Here is a 20,994-nt window from a genome sequence, read left to right as displayed (position 1 = left end):
TCCTTGACCAACCGCCTCGGATGCTCCTGAAAGACACCAGACAGAGATCCGAAGCGGGGAGGATGGGCGGGTGGTGGAGCACCCACGGGGACACATCTCGAAGAACCATCGTTACTACGGTGAGTAACTTCTCTTTCTTCATCGAGTGTCCCCGTGGGTGCTCCACAATAGGTGACTACACAGCAGAAACCCAAGAAAGGAGGTGGGTAATCGGTTTATGCGCAGCTTGCCCCCGAAAGGACTGCTGTCGAGAGGCGGGTATCCTCTTGGAATACCCGATGTAGGGCATAATGCTTGGCGAAGGTGTCATAGGATGACCAGGTCGCCGCTCTACAGATGTCCTTCAACGCGATGCCCTTAAAGAAGGCTGTTGACGACGCCACAGCCCTGGTGGAGTGAGCCCTGGGCAGGGCCAGAAAAGGAGTCTTTCGAAGCTCGTAGCACATTTTTATACAGGACAAAATGTGCTTTGAGATTCTCTGTGAAGAGAGACCTTCTCCTTTTGACCTGGGAGCAAGAGAGACTAGAAGCCTGTCCGTTTTGCGGAAGGACTTAGTTCTGTCTATGTAGAAGGCCAACGCCCTCCTCACATCCAGGAGATGCAGGCGTGCCTCCTTGCTGGAGCTGTGAGGCTTCGGGTAAAACAAGGGTAAAACTATTGGTTCGTTAAGATGGAACTCTGAAGAAACTTTTGGAACAAAGGCTGGGTGCAGCCGTAAAGTTACCGCCTCCTTTGAGAATACTGTGCAGGGCGGCATTGCCATAACTGCTGCGAGCTCACCGACCCTGCGAGCTGATGTAATTGCGAGGAGGAAGGTTGTTTTTATCGTAAGGAGACGTAGGGGAACAGTGGCTAATGGTTCAAAAGGTGGACCTGTGAGCATGCTGAGCACCAAGTCCAGGTTCCACGATAGTGGAAGCGGTTTCCGAGGGGAGTACAGGTTTACCAACCCCTTCAAGAACCTGGTAACGATAGGATGGGCAAATATGGTGGGCCCCTCCTCTGTATGCCGAAAGACTGATATAGCGGCGAGGTGGACTTTTAGCAAGGATAAGGAAAGTCCGCCCTTCTTGAGGTCCAATAAGTATTCACGTATTATTGGTATAGAAACGTCAAGGGGAGCTAACTGCTTGGCGGAACACCAGGCTGTGAATCGAGTCCATTTCTGCTTCTAAGTCTTCCTGGTGGAGGTCCTTCGACTACGTTCCAGGACTTGTTGTACTCCCTCCGTGCATGTATTTTCTAAAGAGCTGAGCCATGGATTAGCCATGCTTGTAGGCGCAGACTCTGAGGGTTCGGGTGCACTATGGACCCCTGGGCCTGCGTGAATAGGTCCGGCGCCACCGGTAGAGGGAGCGGTGGGCGGTCCGACATGCGCAGAAGCAAGGGAAACCATGGCTGCCAATCCCACATTGGGACTACTAGTATCATGCGAGCTCTCTCCCTTCTGGCTTTCTGCAAGACCTTGTGGATAAGTGCTGTGGGGGGGACACGTAAAGTAGGGGGCCCTTCCATGAAATCATGAATGCGTCCCCCAGGGACCCCCGCTCCACCCCTGCCCTGGAGCAGTAGTGGGGACACTTCTTGTTGTGCTGGGTGGCAAACACATCGATCTGGGGAAACCCCCATGTATGAAAGATCGGTCGTAGCAGATTGGAGCGGATCTGCCATTCCTGCCTGAGTGCGAAGCGCCTTCTCAGCAGATCTACTTTCACGTTGTGAGCGCCCAACAAGTACGAGGCTTTCAACGTTATGTTGTTGGCGATGCACCAGTTCCACAGTCGGACTGCTTCCGCACATAGGGCACGGGATCGGGCTCCTCCTTGTCAATTTATGTAAAACATAGTAGAGGTATTCTCTGTATTGATCCCGACTACTTTGCCATATATGTGGTCTCGAAAATGTTTGCAGGCGTTGAACACTGCTCTGAGCTCCAGTATGTTTATGTGCAGTGACTGTTCTGCAGGGGACCATTGCCCTTGCGTCACCTTGTCGCCGATGTGCGCTCTCTATCCCATGTGGGAGGCGTCGGTAGTAAGAAAAATTGAAATTTGTGGTTGGTGAAAGGGCACCCCTGCTAGCAAGTTCTTGGGGTTTACCCACCACGCCAGAGATCTGCACACCTCTGTCGTGGGCGACACCACCCTGTGGACAGGGTGGGATGCTGGTTTGTAGATGCTTGCCAGCCAATGTTGCAGGCTTCGCATGTGCAATCTGGCATTCTGTACCACAAACGTTGCTGCCGCCATATGGCCCAGCAGCTGTAAGCACGTTAAGACCGGCACCGTGGGGCTGTATGTAATGACTTGCACCAGCGAACTGATGGCACGGAAGTGGGCGTCGGGTAGGTACACCCTTGCTGTGATAGAGTTTATGCGTGCCCCTATGAACTCTATGTCCTGTGTGGGGTCGGTCTTTGACTTCGTGAGGTTGATGACTAGGCCCACCGAAGAAAACATGCTCGCTGTGACGCGGATCACGCGTAGGACCTCTGCCTTCAAGGCCCCTTTCAATAGGCAGTCGTCCAGGTATGGAAATATGAATACCCCCTGTCTGTGCAGGTAGGCTGACACCACAGCCAAGGTTTTGGTAAAGACTGTGGGGGCCAAGGAGAGGCCGAACGGAAGAACCCTGTACTGGAAGTGTTCCTTGCCAACCATGAAGCGGAGGAAGCGCCTGTGTGACGGGTGGATCGTCATATGAAAATCAGCATCTTGTAAGTCGAGGGCTGCAAATCAATCTCCATCGTCCACTGCCGAGAGTATGGAGGCAACTGTAATCATCCGAAAACGTTGCTTACGCAAGTAGCGGTTGAGGCCCCGAAGATCTAAGATGGGCCTCCAGCCTCCTGTTTTCTTCTCTGTGAGGAAGTAGCATGAATAAAACCCTTTCCCCTGGAATTGTTCTGGCACTCTTTCCACCGCCCCTATGAACATAAGGTGGTCCACTTCCTGCTTGAGCCTCGCCTCGTGGGTAGCGTCCCAGAGGTGAGGCCTGGAAGGAGGCTTCGTTGGTGGGAGCAACTGGAAGGGGATCGCGTAACCCGTGGCCATGATCTCCAGCACCCATTTGTCTGCGGTGATCTTTTGCCATTGGGAGTGAAACAGTCTGAGGCGATGATGGAACATGAGGTGAGAGAGTGGCATTGTGCGATGGTAGTGATAGTGCAACCCTCGACATGCCCGTCAAACTTGTTGCCTTTGGGCCCATCCCGAGGGCGTACGGCTTTGTTGAGAACATCACCTAGGAGTTCTGTACTGTTGCTGCTGTTGATGTCGCCCTTGGTCATAGCCCCATTGATACTGCGCACGCTGTGGTTGGTACGGGTAGCGTCTTTGGTGAAGGTAAAATTTTTTCTTCCTATATGGAGGGGTATAAATACCCAGGGTTTTAAGTGTAGCTCTCGAGTCCTTACTGGAGTGGAGGACCAAGTCGGTTGAGTCTGCAAACAACTTTTGCGTGTCAAAGGGAAGATCCACGATCTTCGCCTGTAGATCCCTCGGGATGCCCGATGTCTGGAGCCCGGATTCTCTACGCATGACCACTGCTGTGGCCGTTGAGCGTGCCGCCGTATCTGCCACATCCAGGGCGATCTGGACTCCCATCCTCGAAGCTGCGTAGCCCTCTTGCACAATTGCCTTTAACACCGGCTTCTTATCTTCCAGAAGTGAATCCATGAGAGAAGTAAGCCTGGAGTAATTGTCAAAGTTATGGTTCGCTAGGTGTGCCACATAATTTGCCACTCTCAATAGCAGGGTGGAAGAGGAATGTACCTTCCTGCCAAACAGCTCTACCTTCTTGGCATCTTTGTCCGATCCCCCCATTTGTACTGAGAAGTCTTTGACCTCTGCTGGGACGATTCGACCGCCAATGAGTTCGGTTGTGGGTGACTGAAGAGGAACTCCATGCCCTTTGCCGGGACGAAGTACTTCTTATCCGCTCTCTTGTTCGTAAGCGGAACGGAGGCCGGAGTCTGCCATGTGGTAGTGGCTGACTCCATAATGGCTTTGTCCAGCGGGATAGCAATTTTGGATGAAGACAGGGGGTCTCAAATTCTTCAGGAGTTTGTGATGTTTCTCCTGCACTTCTGCCGTTTGAATGCCTTGCATGAAAGCCACCCTTTTAAACAGCTCCTGAAACTGTTTGAGGTCATCCTGGGGAGCGACATCCCCGGGGGCCATGGCCTCATCTGGGGAGGATGAGGAGGAACCACTAGGGTAAACCTCCCTCAAACTCTCAGGTTCCTACGGCCGATGGTACACCTGCTCGCTGGAGGATTGCGAAGGGAAGTCTTGGGGTTCTAAAATTAACTCCCCTTGAGATAACTGAGTTTCCATCCCTGAACGGGAGTGTCCACGGGGGTATTGGACGGCCGGGGGGGACCTGCCCCTGGGCGTAGGCCTGGGGTGTCTGTGTCCAGCATGGTAAGAATGACCATGGCAGCATGGGCACGGGTCCGGGGACGGAGACCTGGACCACTCTCATGGTGTGTACCCCCGATGTCTGGAAGAGCGAGAACTCCGCGATGACACAGATAGCGGTGAAACTGGTTTGTGGTAGTACTCCAGTGGATCCAATGCCAGAAAGGGTGAAGGTGGCCCAAGCCATGGTGACATTGGTTGGAGGAACGGAGGAGGTGGTTCTGGATAGGCCGGTGGAGACCCAGGCCTTCTGGGAGGCGTGTGTAGCACAGGGGGAGGGCTTGTTGTTAGCTGCAGCACAGCCCTGTCCGGAGAAGGGCTGCGGTGCCGGGCTATTGCTTTTGCCTTTCCCCTCCCCTGCGGGGCTGGCACCGCCCCCTCCTGTGCCGGGGATCTCGGCCCTGCTGTCAGCACCGCGCTCGGCCCGCTCAGCTGCGGTGCTGCGCGGATAACGTCCTCCGGTGCCTGCAGGCTCCGTGCCTGTTGGCCCTGCACCATTCGTGCTGCAGGGGTCGGTGCCGCCTGTGGCGGTGCTGCTGGTTCCGGCACTTGCCTGGCTGACCGCTCTAGGCGCTGCGCCTGCCGGCTGTTTCGTAATCGGAGGCTCAGCCTCTGCCACGTGCGCTGCCACAGTGCCGCTTGCCTGAGTATGCGGCTGGGGGATGTGTGCTCCGGTCGTCCCGCTCGCTGAAACCGCCGGCAGGGATCGAGCTGGGGAGAGCTTCCTCCGTTTTTGCACCAAGGGGGTCAGAGAAGCTGCCTTCCTCTTGTGGAACCCAGAGGGCCCTTCTGATTGCCTCTCCGGCACGTCTGGCTGGAGGGCCTTATCAAACAAGAGCATTTTAAGACTCATTTCTCTGTCCTTCCTGACCCTGGCTGTGAGCTTAGCACAGTGGGAACACTTCTGGGTAACGTGTGATTCCCCCAGGCATCGGATGCACTCACTACGCCCATCGGAGGCCGGCATAGCTTCACGGCAGGACTCACACTTTTTAAAGCCTGAAGAAGCCATCGCGGTGAGTCTTTTACTGTTAATAGGGTACTTAGCACCTAATCCGTGCCTGTTTCCCCGAATCGCAGACACCGGCCTGCAGGGCAGCGGGCGGCCTACTGGCCTTCACATCCACTCTTCTTCTCCGCTCCTCTCTCTCTGTTTTTTTTTTTTTATTTTTGATATTCTCTTTGTCCTCTCTTTTTTTTGTTTTTTTGTTTTTTTAAAAAAGAAACAACAATTTACACGTAGAAACACTGTCTAATCTGACTCTGGCCGTAGCCTGAGCAGATTCCGTCTGCACCCGATGGCGGCTGAGAAGGAACTGGCGGGGACTGGATCGCGCACGTGGCCAGGGACGCGCAAGGGAGCGGCACGCGCTGGCACATGCGCGATCCAGGAGAAACTGCTGGAAGATTTCCGATCTGCGGCACCGGGCGAGCCCGACACCTATTGTGGAGCACCCATGGGGACACTCGATGAAGAACAGAAGGTTTATTTTGTCAACAGGGACACAGCCTAGTACAGAGGTGTCAGTACAGCAACCACAACAATCAGGCCAATCCATTTTGGGGAGAGGAGGCCCTGAAGGGGGCCCCCCAAGCTGGGAACTAGGTCCTCCTTTTTCTCTCTCCCCCAGCCCAGATTAACAGCCTTCCAACTCCCAGTTCCAATTCAAACTGGCCAAGCCCCACCTACCCTGTTTCCCAGGGAACAAAGGTGTCACCTGTGAGCTCATATTATCCCTGAGCACTAATGCTGCCTAGTGAAACTGCTGGGAACTACAGGGCTTCAGAAAACACATGCCATAGGAATAAAATCCTTACACAATCCACTCCTTCACAGAAGGTAATGTGGCTCAATACTCAAAAGATATGTTTCACAAATATCTGTGAGTAATGTTTAGTTGTTGGAGGTACAATACTTAGATCTAACACCCTGAAGAGATCCAAACAGACTGCAGCATACTATCAGAGGGGTAGCCGTGTTAGTCTGAATCTGTAACAGCAACGAAGGGTCCTGTGGCACCTTACAGATTAACAGAAAAGTTTTGAGCATGAGCTTTGTGAGCAAAGACTCACTTCATCATGCTGATGAAGTGTGAGTCTTTGCTCACGAAAGCTCATGCTCAAAACTTTTCTGTTAGTCTATAAGGTGCCACAGGACCCTTCATTGCTGTTGCAGCATACTACTACTTCAAACTTGACTAAAATGGGAGCAATGCTTATGCCCATATACTTTTCTATCGTTAATAAGCTAAAAATTGTATGGCCTGATTTTCAGAAGTGCTAAGCACCTGTATATTCCATTAATTTATCTGGAAGTTGAAGGCACTTAGCTTACCTGGAACCAAAAAAATCCTCTGCTTTGGACCACTGTACTCGCTCACTAGTATCTGCAAACCCAGTTAACCAGCTCTCAGACTGGTAAGGGACAGAATGAGACTCCTTCAGGGAAAAAGCGCTCTGAAAAGGAGAGGAATAAAAGGACAAGACACAGCAATCATCATTTGCCCAATGATACCACACAATGGCTACGTCTACACTAGCCCCAAACTTCAAAATGGCCACGCAAATGGCCATTTCGAAGTTTACTAATGAAGCGCTTCATTAGCACGTGGGTGGCCACAGCGCTTCAAAATTGACATGGCTCACTGCCGCGCGGCTCGTCCCGACGGGGTCTCCTTTTCGAAAGGACCCCGCCTACTTCAAAGTCCCCTTATTCCCATCAGCTCATGGGAATATATAAAATTGGAAGTCAAGTATTAAGTCAGCTGATGGGAATAAGGGGACTTTGAAGTAGGCGGGGTCCTTTCAAAAAGGATCCCCCGTCGGGACGAGCCGCGGAGCGGTGAGCTGCGTCAATTTTGAAGCGCTGTGGCCGCCCACATGCTAATGAAGCGCTGAAAATGCATTTCAGCGCTTCATTAGTAAACTCCGAAAAGCCATTTGCATGGCCATTTCGAAGTTTGGGGCTAGTGTGGACATGGCCAATTACATCATTGAACTTAGGTGCAAACTATTGGTAAACTCCAAACTTTTAGCAGGAACTACTCAATAACTATATACAATAAGTTCATTTGTTTCTCAGCCAAATCAAATGCATATTTCAAATAAGTAATCTAGGATACAGCTATACCTCTAAGTAAACACAATAGTCAAAAACTCAGAGAGAGTACAAGACGTATGCAGACAGGAACACTTAATAGCCTGCACCATTAAGATAGCTCTCTAATGGCCTCCCTTTCTCTTCCATCCCTCCTATTACATGTATTATTCTCTGTGAGAAGTATGACCAACTCTCTCCTCTTCTCCCCTTCCCCATCTCCAAAAACCATGACAAATTTCAAGAGGCTGGGAAGGCATAATTTGCTAACTGAAAAAAGACAATTTTTTTAAAATATAAAATATACTTTAAAAACAATCCTTTGGGAATCAAATGTCTCATGCTTGGACCCAGCCAATATCAATAACTGAGAAAATTTTAGAATTAAATGTCCAGGTAGACCATATATTCAATATCACTACTGCAAAGCTAATTCAACACTATGAAAATTGCATTCTGTGTCCACCCAATAATGTTAAAAGTTTAACACAACTACACAGCATCCAAGAATACCCAAGAAAATAATGAGATTATTTTTAAAGTGGCTGAAATTCCTAAATAAAAATAGGCTATTCTATGTACTTCAACAGTCACAAAACTATCTCCAATACCTAGCACCTAACATTATATAATGTCAACTATTTTACAAGTTTCATCACTGGAACCCACTCTGCAACACACATTAGTTGACTGACACACTACTTATGAACATCTGCTATTGAAGTTCTCAGATCAAATTTTCAATATTAGGTCAGGATTTTGGATCTTTTCATCAAGCAGTCTGCTCTCCACAAGTGAGAAGAGGAAACTACCACATACTTCCTAATAGTCCACTACAGACATAAAAGTTAAATCTTTCTGAAACAGTTACCGGTTGCTTTAAAAAAAAAGCAACAAAAACGTTGAGGCTGATCAGCTCTTCAACCTAGTACCTGAATCAAAAGAAAATATACTTAATAGGAAATTGACTCAATTACACAGACACCATAGATCTAGACTACCGGTCCCTTTCAAGCACTTAGTTCCAATAACACTGTTAACCCTGGAATATGAGTTGTAACACTTGAATCTTAAGTTACCGCTTTTGCATATGTAACTGTCAGAGCAGTCTAAACAGTGAATTTTTATATTTCCCCCCCCCCGAAGAACACCAGTACTACATTTTTAAAAGTTAATGGCAAACACTGAAATTACTGGGAATGTGATTTTAGAAAGCTGAAAGCTATGATAGGGCATTCTTACTGAACTTCATATATTGTATTAGTTGGTGTACAATTGGGAAATAAGTCTACATAAATCATAACAAATTAAGTTCCTCTCAGCAGAGTAATTATACAGTTTAATATACCAAATTACATCACAAATTAAAAGTATTTTAGTAAAATATTTTGCTTTTAAAAAAGATCATACAAGGCAGAACTTTAAAATTAAACGAGGCCATCTTTAATAACTGCATACTAGTAATTACATTTAACAAACTGAAAAACCAAACCCAAAAATGTTGAATACATGGCTATTAATATGATCTTCAATGCAGAGATCATGCAATCTCTTGAGATGATTTCAAATAGATCATTCAAATACTTCTGAGATGAACAACAAAGTTAAAATGTTGCCCCAAAGCAATTTTATGAGGCGGTTTAACTGCATTTCAAAAAGGTTTATGTTATTTTTATATATTTTTAAAAATATTTTATAAAAACAACATTTCTTGCATGTGGCATAGCCATACTACAGAGAAAATGACTTTTAGGGCTGCCAATCTTACAGACTTTCAGTAATCCTCTAACGAGTCACCCTGTTTTGTATATGGAGTGTGCATGAAAAAAATAGTCAACAGGCTTTCTTTACAGATCTTCATCTACCAAACTTCAAGCTAGCATTATTTCTTGCACAAATGTTCTAAAATACTGCAATAAAGCATACTAATGTACTAATTAAAAAAGAAGACAAACTCTGAAGGTCATACTTTCTATAAACAGTCAATTCATGTTCATTTCCAACAAATGTTCCAAGATGGCTGCTAATAAAATAATCTTCACTATATTATGCACAAAGCTAGCTAGATTAAAAATTCCTCATATTGTTCCACACAGTACATTTCCTTGCCTGTTGCAATAATGTATTCACCATGAACTACTCTGCCAAACTGACTACATTCAAATCATTCAAACAACTCTAGATAGATATAAAAACATTACTTGAAAAACCTGATTCAAAGAGCTCTAGAAAGCATTCCGGATCAGCCCTTTAAAAGCATTATTAAAAAATACTGCAAAGTATTTTAATTTGCTGTTTAGATGCCCTGTAATATTCAAACTAATTCCACTACACTGTAATTGCCACACAGACACAGCTAAATCTAAATGGACTGGACTGTTACACTGATGTATAAGAATTCAGTGTTCTAAACATCTCTTGCAGTTATTGAAATTTGCTTTAACTGCCTAGCACTTCCCAAATCACTAAAAACAACACGACTGATTCACTCTCAAGCAAACATTTACTTGTTTTTATTACAATTATCTAGGTATTAAAATATTTGTGAAAGATGCCAGGAAGAAAATTTCAATCTGTAATAGTCCCTCAAGTTATGCGACGGTTGTGTTCCCATGCACCCTCACATAACTCAAATTTCACATAAGTTGGGGGGGCAGCTTTTCCCCCCCGAACAGAGCGCATGTTCTGCGGCTGTGGAAGCAACAGAAGCACCAGAAGCTCCTTTTGAAAGGTAAGTCCTGGGTTGCAGGGAGTAGGGTAGGGTTAAGCCTGGAGGTGAGTTGGGGCCATGGGAGTGGGACCGGGTGGGGTTAAGCCTGGGGTGGGTTGGGGCAGGGGGGTGGAGCCAAGCCAGGGTCACGCAGCCCCACAAGGGGAGGGGCTGAGTTGTGCTTCAAATTAAGTACAACTCAAAATCGTGCATTTCAAGGAATTACTTTATCTCCTCTGACTACAGAACAGACTACAGTAATTCAAGCTTCTTCACTTCTCTGCCAAGTGCCTCAAACCTAACATAGAAAGACCATCTCCAGGCACAAAAGGACTGTCTAGCATTCATGCCCATTCAGCCCTTTGCCTGTATGCTAAAATACCAGTACGGATAACAAATTAGTATCAAACATGGTAGTGTTTTTTTTGTTTTTGTTTTTGTTTTTTTTGTTTGTTTTTTTTGAGATGAGGACACTTGTCCTCTGGAAACTGAAATGAGACTTATTTCATACAGGGGATACACAGCCACTTGAAGCTAGAAAACCTCATTCATTACAAGCATGGGCCAAATTCAAAATAGCAATCTACTTGAAGATACTGATTCTATACTCCAACAATTTAATTACTAAATGGCTACGTCTACACAAGCCCCGAACTTCAAAATGGCCACGCAAATGGCCATTTCGAAGTTTACTAATGAAGCGCTGAAATGCATATTCAGCGCTTCATTAGCGTGTGGGCGGCCGCGGCGCTTCGAAATTGACGCGGCTTGCTGCCACGCGTCTCGTCCCGACGGGGCTCCTTTTCAAAAGGACCCCGCCTACTTCAAAGTCCCCTTATTCCCATCATCTCATGGGACTAAGGGGACTTCGAAATTGACGCGGCTTGCCACCGCGCGTCTCGTCCCGACGGGGCTCCTTTTCGAAAGGACCCCGCCTACTTCGAAGTCCCCTTATTCCCATCAGCTCATGGGAATAAGGGGACTTCGAAGTAGGCGGGGTCCTTTCGAAAAGGAGCCCCATCTGGACGCGACGCGCGGCGGCAAGCCGCATCAATTTCGAAGCGCCGCTGCCGCCCGCGTGCTAATGAAGCGCTGAATATGCATTTCAGCGCTTCATTAGTAAACTTCGAAATGGCCATTTGCGTGGCCATTTCGAAGTTTGGGGCACGTGTAGACATGGCCTTTGAGAACTGCTGGTGTAGGGAGCAATCTCTTGTCACTGGGTGTTTTTAAGACCAGGTTAAACCAATGCCAGTCAGGAAAGATCTAGTTATTGCACAGTTCTGCCTCAAGTGCAGGGAACTAGACTACCTGGGCTATTGAGCTATCTTCAAGTCCTAAATGTCTCTAAAAGTTAGCCTCATTCTTCTAGTCTCATGAAGATACAAGAGAACAAGCCTGCAAAGCACAAATATACAACCAGTCATCCAATTCTCCAGTTTTAGTTTCATACGTAAAAAACTACCTAAAATCTTCAACAGAATTCTTGTGTCATAATTGCATTATTGAATTAACCTGAAACATCTGGCAAAGCAGATCTTTGCCCATGAAAGCTTATGCTCCAAAATATCTGTTAGTCTATAAGGTGCCACAGGACTTCTTGTTGTTTCTGAAGATACAGACTAACTCGGCTACCTCCCTGATACTTGAATTAATATGAATCATTCAAAACATGACAAAGTACAGGCTGGTTTGCCCATCTCTTGCTGGTGGTGAATAGCCACAGAGAGGTAGCTGTGTTAATCTGTATCTTCACAAAATAAAAAAAGCAGTCATGTAGCACTTTTTTAGTTTATTAGGTGATGAACTTTTGTGGGGCAGACCCACTTCTTCAGATAACTTCAGCACTATTTCTATATCTGAAGAAGTCAGCCTGACCCATGAAAGCTCATAACCTAAATTATTTTGTTAGCCTTTGAAGTGCTATATGACTGCTTTTTTGTTTCCTATTGGTGGGTATTTAGTCCCATGAAAAATTCCTTTGATTGCAACAGGATTATTTACATGAGTAGATGGTCATCCGTACAGGTAAGGAATTGTACGCTAATCTTTAGATCTGATCCAAAGCCCATAAAAATTCAAAAATCTCATTGACTTCAAATTGTCTTTTGAGGAGGTACTTAGTGATTTACTGAATAGCTTATCTTGATTAGAAAAATCGGTGCAGCTATACAATACACATTAAAAACAGTTTTGTATTTAAAGTTTTAGATATACTGCCACTGAAAACATAATGGTAGTTCTGGAAACACTTTGTTCAGAAGATATTGTAACATGCTAAGACTGTCCTATAACAAGAAAACGAGCAAAATTGAGTCTTTTATCCTTCAATTCCAAGAGGAAGCTCTACCATGCATTCTTGGGAGCAGCATTTCCTCATCATAATACTAGCAATAATCATTAATTACACATCAATAAATTAAAATAACATTCTACACAACAGTCAAACAAGACTTTAGAAAGTTCTGCATGCTAAAATAAGACTACAGAAGTAGCTACAGTATTGAATGCTTATGATTAATTTAGGATAATTCTACACTTAAACAGCTATAGTAGCTCAATTGCACCACTGCTGTACTTCAGCATAGATGAGGGATGGGCAATAATTTTTGATGGGGGGGCCACTCCAAGAATTTGGAAAGTGGTCTAGGGCTGCACTCTTCCATGATTTTAATGAAGGAGATGAGAGGTCCGAGATGGAGGCTGGGTGCAGAAGGGAACTTGGGGTAAGGGATTGGAGTCAGAGAGGGAGTTTGAGTGAAGGAGGCAGCTGTGACATGGGGAAGAGGTCTGGAATGTAGAAAGGGGTGAAGAGGTTTGTGTTGTGACTTAGGGTAGGAGAGGGTTGTGACCTGGGCAGCGGATTGCGGCGCAGGGATTCAGGCTGTGACCTAGGGCAGGGGGTTGTGATCTGGCGCAGAGGATTGGAGTGCAGGATCTGGGAGGCTGGTATAGCTGCTGGAGGAAGGGCAGAGGGATGAAGATGAGGGAGGGTCTCGAGTCCCAAAGGCAGGCTCTTGACCAGGGGACTTACCTGAGAGATTCCCAGCCAGCAGCTCTCTGAGGCAGGCTCTCTGCAGCCCCAAACCACTCAAAACTGCTTCCTGCAACTCTCTGCTCCAGACACCAAGGGGTGGGGGAGGCTTCGTGCACTGCTACCACCTCCCAGCAAAATCTCTGAGCTCCTATTGGCTGGAAACTATAAACTGGCCAATGGGAGCTGAGGTATTTTGCAAGGGGGAGTGAGTAGCACACAAAGCCTCTCCCTCCCTCCCACAGTCCGGACTAGGGAGCAGGAAGCTGCTTAATGCACTGGCTGGCTACTCCATGCCTGGGATGGTCCACAAGCTGGATCTGGTGGCTTGGCAGGCCTCATCCAACCCCCAGGCTATATCTTGCCCATCTCTGATGTAGACACTACCTGTGCTGATTAGCAAAAGTAATCCATCTCCCAAGAGCTGGTAGTTAGGCGAATGGAAGAATTCTTCCGTTGACCTACTACAGTCTGCACAGGGACTTATGACAGCTTAACAACACAGCTCAGGTGCTTTCAGACCCCAACTGACATTTAAATCAGCCTAAATTTCTAGTGTAGACCAGGCCTTTAATGGAAGAAAACCAAGTGTTCTTCCTCTAAGTTACATTAATCAACAGGGGTCAACCACTAAATAATAGTTCCCTGGGGCCAAATTACACAGTTCAGGGTTGTTTTTTCATGGTGTGTTGTTTTTTTTTTTGAATGCTACGGATAAACACTTCAGTTTGACAACAGCCATCACTTAAATATCATTATACACGGACAAGATATATGCTGATGCTGAGGGGAAGAAATGGGGTGAATAGTGAAGTGGCAAAATTTTTACATGATTCAAAAATTACCGAACCCAGTTAAGTCCAAAGCTAATTGCAAAAAGATACTCAGAAATCTCATAAAAACTGGATGAATGGGTAACAAAATGGCAGACAAAATTCTGTGTTGATAAATACAAAGTAATGCATACTGGAAAATATACTCTCAACTAGACACACGAAATGATGATGGAGGTCTAAATTAGCTGTTGACACTCAAAAAAAAAAAAAAAATCAAGGAGTCATTATGGATAGTTCTCTAAAAACATCCACTTAATATATAGTGGCAGTCCCAAAAGCTTACCAACTGTGAAACACCATTAGGAAAGGCATACGCCAATAAAACATTAAATATCATGTGATTGTATAAATCCAGTGTATGCCCACACCTCGAATACTGCATGCAATTCTGATTGCTCCCTCTCATAAAAGATATATTAAAACTGGGGAAAAGGAAAGGGAGGGCAACAAAAATTATTAGGAGGATGGAACAGCTGCCATACGAAGAGATATTAAAAAGACTGGGGTTAGGCTCACACAGCAAAGTTATTTTGAAATAACTGTCCTAGCATCTACACAACACAACTGTTATTTTGAAATAATTTCAGAATTGCGGTTAGCTTATTTTGAAATAGGTAAGCCTCCTTCTACAAGGAACAGCACCTATTTCGAAATAGGTGTGTGAAGACAGGGAATAGAGGCTCTTTCAAAATAACCCATCATGCATCCAATGGCTCTATGTACATAGACATTGCACTTAGCTGATTTCAAAATAATGCTGTTACACACACAAAAAGGCGTTTCAAAATTGCATTTCAAAATAGCTCTTTCAGAACAGCTTGTTTAGAAATAAGACTGCTGTATAGACATACTTTGGGACTCATCAGCTTACGAAAGAGACAACTAAGGATGGATAAAGTAGAGATCTATAAAATCACAACTGGTATAGAAAAAATGAATAAGGAAGTGTTATTTAATGCTTCATATAATACAAGAACCAGGATTCACCCACTGAAAAGAACAGACTTAAAACAGACATAAGGAAATACTTTTTATATGGTGCTCACTCAAAATTTTGAGCTCATTGTCAGGGGTTGTTGTGAATGCCAAAATTAAAAAGAGTTCAATGAAAAATTAGGTAAGTTCATGGCAGACAGATCCACCAAATGACTATTAGCCAAGATGGTGAGGGATGCAACCCCATGGTCTGGCTCTCCTTAGGCTTCTGACTGCCAAAAGCCAGGATGGAACAACAGGGAAAACATCACTTCTCCTGTCCCATTCAGATGGTATCTGACACCTGTCACTGTCAGAAGGCAGGATAGTGAACTAGATGAACCATTGGTCTGACCTAACATGGCCAATCTTATATTTCTCTCAGGTCTTTTAAACATTTGCCACATCCTCCCTGGTACAGCCGAAATACCACTGCAAACACAGTCTCTCTCAAGCTCTCATTTAAGCCGTATCATGCCCCAATATGAGTCACTATGTTAACTCACTACTCAGCTGAACATCCAGTTAAAATTTCTAGCCCTTGCTTTCAATGCACTGTAGCCCCCAACTCATTTGCTTTCAAGTTCTCTCCATTCTGTGTTCTTTGCTCTACCAACAGCAACAGGTTCTTCTCATGCTGTTGACTGGGCTTCCAAAAAACCTTCAAAATCTATTTATCAACCTTCCACCCTTGTCTCATTCAAACTACTCTTAAAAGACACTAAGGCTGCATCTACACTATGAGATAAAATCAAATTTATTAACATCAATTTTGTAAATCTGGAATTTCTAAATTCGATTTTGACTATCCTTACCTTTCCATGTGCTCTTCACAAAGTCAACTTATTGCGGCCACACCCAATTGGCAAACATCGACTGTTGCAATAGTGCATTGTGGGAACCCATCTCACAGTTCCTTCATCCTCATACCATTCTGGACATGCTTGCTGGTCTTTGACATTATGTTCCCACACTGCATTTTCCTCCATCCCCTCCCGTTAAGCAAACATCCATTTTTCCCATCAGAAAGAAGGAAAGTAAGGCATCCACAGAGATAGCAAAAAAGTTAACAGAAATCTCTTTCTTCTGTAAGCGAATTCTCAGCTGGCCATCCACTGAGTATCCCCCCTCCCATGATTGCATCCAATGCCTGAAAATAATACAGGGACCCTGAAAAGCTTGAAGAAAGAGATTATAGGGAAGGTTTTGAAAGAACAGTTTCTCAGGAGAGGTTCCTGGGCTTTCCAGTGCACTATAAGGCTTCTGTGCACAGGCCGTGTTATTGACTGCTCATCCACTGACTGTCCCCATCAATGTATCCGATCCCTGAAAATAACACAGACTGTATTCTCAAGGTTAGAAGAAAGAAGATAGAAAAGCTGAGGAAAAATATTTTGTCTTCCCTCTTCACTACACAGACACTGTCAACACGGGGGATGCCAGTGATACCTCATAGACTGAGCTTGTAACAGAATCAAGAATCTCAAAGGCCCTCCACCCTGTGGGTTTTCTTTTGGGATCAAAGCATGAAGAAAGATATGAAATGTTAGGAAATAGATTTTAACACAGAAATATCAAAGCAGCAGGTGTCTGCAATGGACAGCAAGACCTCAAAAATATTGTTGGGGTGCAGGGTGGGCGCCTGTGGTCTGCAGCTAGAGAGCTGGATAAAATGTTGAAGTAGTCCCCTGAGTGTATTAGCCACTGAGGGAGACTTCCCCTCAGGGGCAGCAAGCCCCACTGGTCCCTTGCTAGAGGTGTGGGATTTCAGTGGGGGGTCATCTGAATTAGTCCTCCCAACTATCTTAGCCACCAGGGGACCCCCAGCAGCAGCAAGTCCCTGAGTATCTTTCCTGCCCTTGCAGCCCTACCTGTGCACAAACCAGGACATGATGCTCAGCACCAAATGGCAGGCATATCCTTTTACTGGGTTGTGATGTGGCTGAGTGGGGGAAAGACCCTGACTGCGTGGCGCCTGTAGGGGAGAGAGAGAGGGGTTTGCACACAAACCACTGAGAAGAAGTTTTTCGGCCTCTTACACAATCACGACCCCCACAACTGCTTTGTTGCCACTTGGTGCAGCAGGGCAGCAGCTGGCACCAGGCAGCGCAGAAAAAAAACAAGTGCAAAGAAAGAACCACGAACTCCGTGCATGGGCTATTTGTAATGGGTAGATGCACTCACAGCACTAATAGCAAAGGACAGACAGACATTTCTCTGCCTCTCACACAAACATGACCCCACAGCCACAGGCTTCCTGGTCCACATTTGAAATTCACGGTCTTCCTGTTACCTAATTCCTGTGCACCTGGAGAGCTGCAGCCAGAGCAGTGCACTGAGAGGCATTGTGGATTACATACAGGACACCTCTGGAGGCTAATAAATTTGATTTTAAGATGTGGCACTTCCATACCGGCCTTTACTCGAACTTCTGAATTCACGCTTGACACTATTCCCATCAGCTACCTACGATACTGTAATCTCGATATTAATACTCCCTAAATCGAGCTAAAGGTATTTACAGTGAAGAGAGTCATGTGGTAATATCGAGCTAATGGTCTTAAATTTGACTTTATCTTGTAGTGTAGACACAGCCTTATTATAGTACTGAACATCCAGCTACATTAGGTAGGATTTTAAAAGGTTGGAAAGAACATAATCTCTTTCATAGTCTCAGGGCAAACACCTAACACAACCCCAATGAAAGTTATTATTCAGGAGCTGTTCATTTCAGAATTCCTTGCCCTTTCTCGAAGGCATGTAGCATTGGTCACTATCAGAGACAGGATATTGGATTATATGGACCATTGTTCTGAACTAGTATGTCAAAACCTTTGTTCTCACTTACATAAAAACAGACACATATACATCTCAATGCTAAAAATGTGTAATTTAAATAACCCATTATCCATATCTAGAGCTTTTCTTGATCCCCTCCTTCTTCCTTCCTTTTCACTTGTCTGTTACGTCTATCGTTTAGATTGTAAGTTCTCTGAGACAGAACTATCCGTTTTGCACAGAATACCTGTGACAACTATAAAATGGTAAATAATAAGCATCCATACTGATTACTTCAGTGAGATTCTCTCTAGGAGGAAGAATCTAAAGCTCCCTTAGACTGGACACGTTGCTTATTTTACAAAAATGAGGCCTCCTTGTAGGCTTGAGAGTGAACAATGGTTAAAAAAAAAAAAAAAATCAAAAAGAACAGGCTTTATAGTAAGACCACACAACTATTCAGTGTAGGTATGTGCACCTCAATAGTATTTAAAAGAAAACAACTCATTATTACAATATATATTACCACCTGCAACACAGAGGTCTGGTCTGAAAATGCAGAGCTTCAGTTTCTGAGTGTCCAATTCAATAATATAATATGAGTTATATTTAATTTTACTTTTCAATACTCTCACAGTTAGAATGAAAATATTGGTTGAATTAGCACACTACACTTTTTCAGGGACAGCATTGTAAAGACACCATTAGTACAATGCACACTTGTTCAAAATAGCATTTAAACAATGACCTTACGTAACATACGAACTGTGTCAGAGCAAGGTAGAATGTGTAGAGCAACATCTTACTATTAACTTTTAAACCATCACTGACTAAGAAGGTCAAATACCCTTAGCATATACAAAATTATCTCACATTAACATTGATGCTTCATGAACATAGCAAGAGAAATATAAATCCCACACAAGGCACTGTACAATATTACTACTTTGGTGTGTTTTCAAAAGCAAAGATATTTCTTCTGTAAGTAGACAGCTTTCCTACATAAAAATAGATTTTTTTTTGTTATTTAATTAAAGCTGTGATGTTTTGCCACTTATTTTAGTACTTGTTTTAGCCTAAGCAGTCCATCAGCGAAAAGACCAAAACAAGACTTAGTTAAACATGTATTTGTTTGCTGAATACTTTCCACAAACCCTGGATCCCACATAAAAAAAGGTTTTACTCACTGTATTTAAAATTTATATTGGATAACTTGGTATAAACATTTAAGATTCCCATGAAAATGAAACTCTCTTCGGATCTTATCTACCATGTGGCCATCACTCCATCACAGTACTTTTCGTACCAGCTCCCTCCAAGCTCAAAGTGGCATTCCCTGATTCACTGAAGGTATCCCGGAATGTACCACTATGACAGAGTAAATGCCATGGATTGCAATACGACATTTGATATTTGTGAAAACATGTTGTGGGATACTGCCAATGAACCAGGTTGTGCCAACAAGATTTCACTGAGGAAAAATAGAATTATAAAAGGCTAGCTAAAGAAACATACTCAACTTATGAAAAAAAATTCATACATCTCTGTGAAAAAGTATTATTCACTGTGGTTATCTTTAACTCCTAAGATTAATAGAACTGAAATACAGATTGGAGAAAGAAATATTTCTATAGTTTTCAATTTGTTTACACTACATTTGACAACACCACAGATAGTAATATAACTCATTTTCCTGCGTACAGGCAGCTACCTTTCCGTTGCACTGAATTCTTCAGACTCAAGAGCAGAGAAAAATACATTCTGAAAGCTAGGAAAAATGAGACTGTAAAACCACAGAAATTTGCACAGAGCGAGAGATGGAGACAGAGGAGAGCCTTCTGTGCTGCCTCCCTCCCCCACGCCTCTTTTTTTTTAAGGTGACAAGATTTCAGGCTGGCAATGTCCCTTTAAAAGACTGCCTTGCTGGACACCCCCTATAGCCTGGTCAGAAGATGCATTCAAAGACAAAATCCACATAGGACTTGTTTTCATTTGGCTATGCAGTTCATCTTTAAGAAAATGTTACTTCAAGGAAATTTGGTGAATAATCTATGCTAAGGAAATGTACATGCTATGATTACATTTCACTCTCAGGACAAAAATACAAAAAAAAACCTATCAAATACCATAATGTAAAATACATAATTCCAACCAACGAACCCCACCCCTCAGCATCAATTTCACTAAAATGCTACAGGGGTGTCTCTGTGAAGAAAGTGCAGTGTAAGTAACATTTAAGTATTCTAGGATCTGAATCAACAGAGTACACAAATGAAATATTCTAGATAGTCAATACACTCAAAGCATATTGTCAGGAAAGGATATTTGTAATCACAGTACTAAAAGAGGTATACATCAACTGCTTTCAAAAAATTAAGAAACAAAATGTACAGTGTTCTTTACTGAGATATTAATGAAAGGTTAACATGGATGCTGCTGCATCACATTAGCACTGTTGATAAAAATATATCTTGTCCTGGGTCTCCACTAGTCTTATAACTGTTGTAATTACAATATTTGCACTAAGCAGGTAGCAAACTACAGTTTTTGCTATAGTAAGTGTGCATATAAACACAGCACAGCACACTAAGTACATACAGTATGCTGATGTACTATGACTGTAGCTATACTCAGCATTTCTGCTACATTTAATTTGTTTATTTATGCATATATTATTAAGCCTTCATATGTCGGGATATTTGCTTTAGTTTTGGAATAGCAAAACTGATTATTTGTCTTTTGTTATCTTCCACAGATACACATATCTGATAGAACTGGAGGGACCCTAGAGAGATCATCACCTCCAATCCCCTGCCCTCATAGCAAGACCTATCACCATACCTCAAAGGTCTTTTTTAATCTAACCTGCCCCAGAACCTTGAAAGACCGCCTCAAAGACTGAACTCATATTCTTGGGTTTATAAGGCCAATGCCTAACCACTGGGCTATCCGTCCCCCCAACAGGCACAGGCATAATAAAATATGACTACTTTAATACTGGGATAAGGTTCTTCAAAGTGCCTCTTATAAACAATGCAAAAATCACAGCATACTACAAAAACAAAATAATCATATAATAAAATTACACATATGCTCACGAATGTGTTTCAAACATACAATGAATCTAGTACATTATTAAACA

The 20,994-nt window shown here is 44.1% G+C and overlaps 1 protein-coding gene across 7 annotated transcripts in view; it reads right to left on the bottom strand.

Moving 5' to 3' along the window:
- KMT2C (lysine methyltransferase 2C) overlaps nucleotides 1-20,994 on the bottom strand; it is a 346,453-nt gene that overhangs the window by 294,910 nt on the left and 30,549 nt on the right. The window lies entirely within an intron of this gene.

Source organism: Carettochelys insculpta, chromosome 2 (assembly GCF_033958435.1).
Source record: "Carettochelys insculpta isolate YL-2023 chromosome 2, ASM3395843v1, whole genome shotgun sequence".
Taxonomy (NCBI): domain Eukaryota; kingdom Metazoa; phylum Chordata; order Testudines; family Carettochelyidae; genus Carettochelys; species Carettochelys insculpta.
This window is presented reverse-complemented; position numbering and strand designations above follow the sequence as displayed.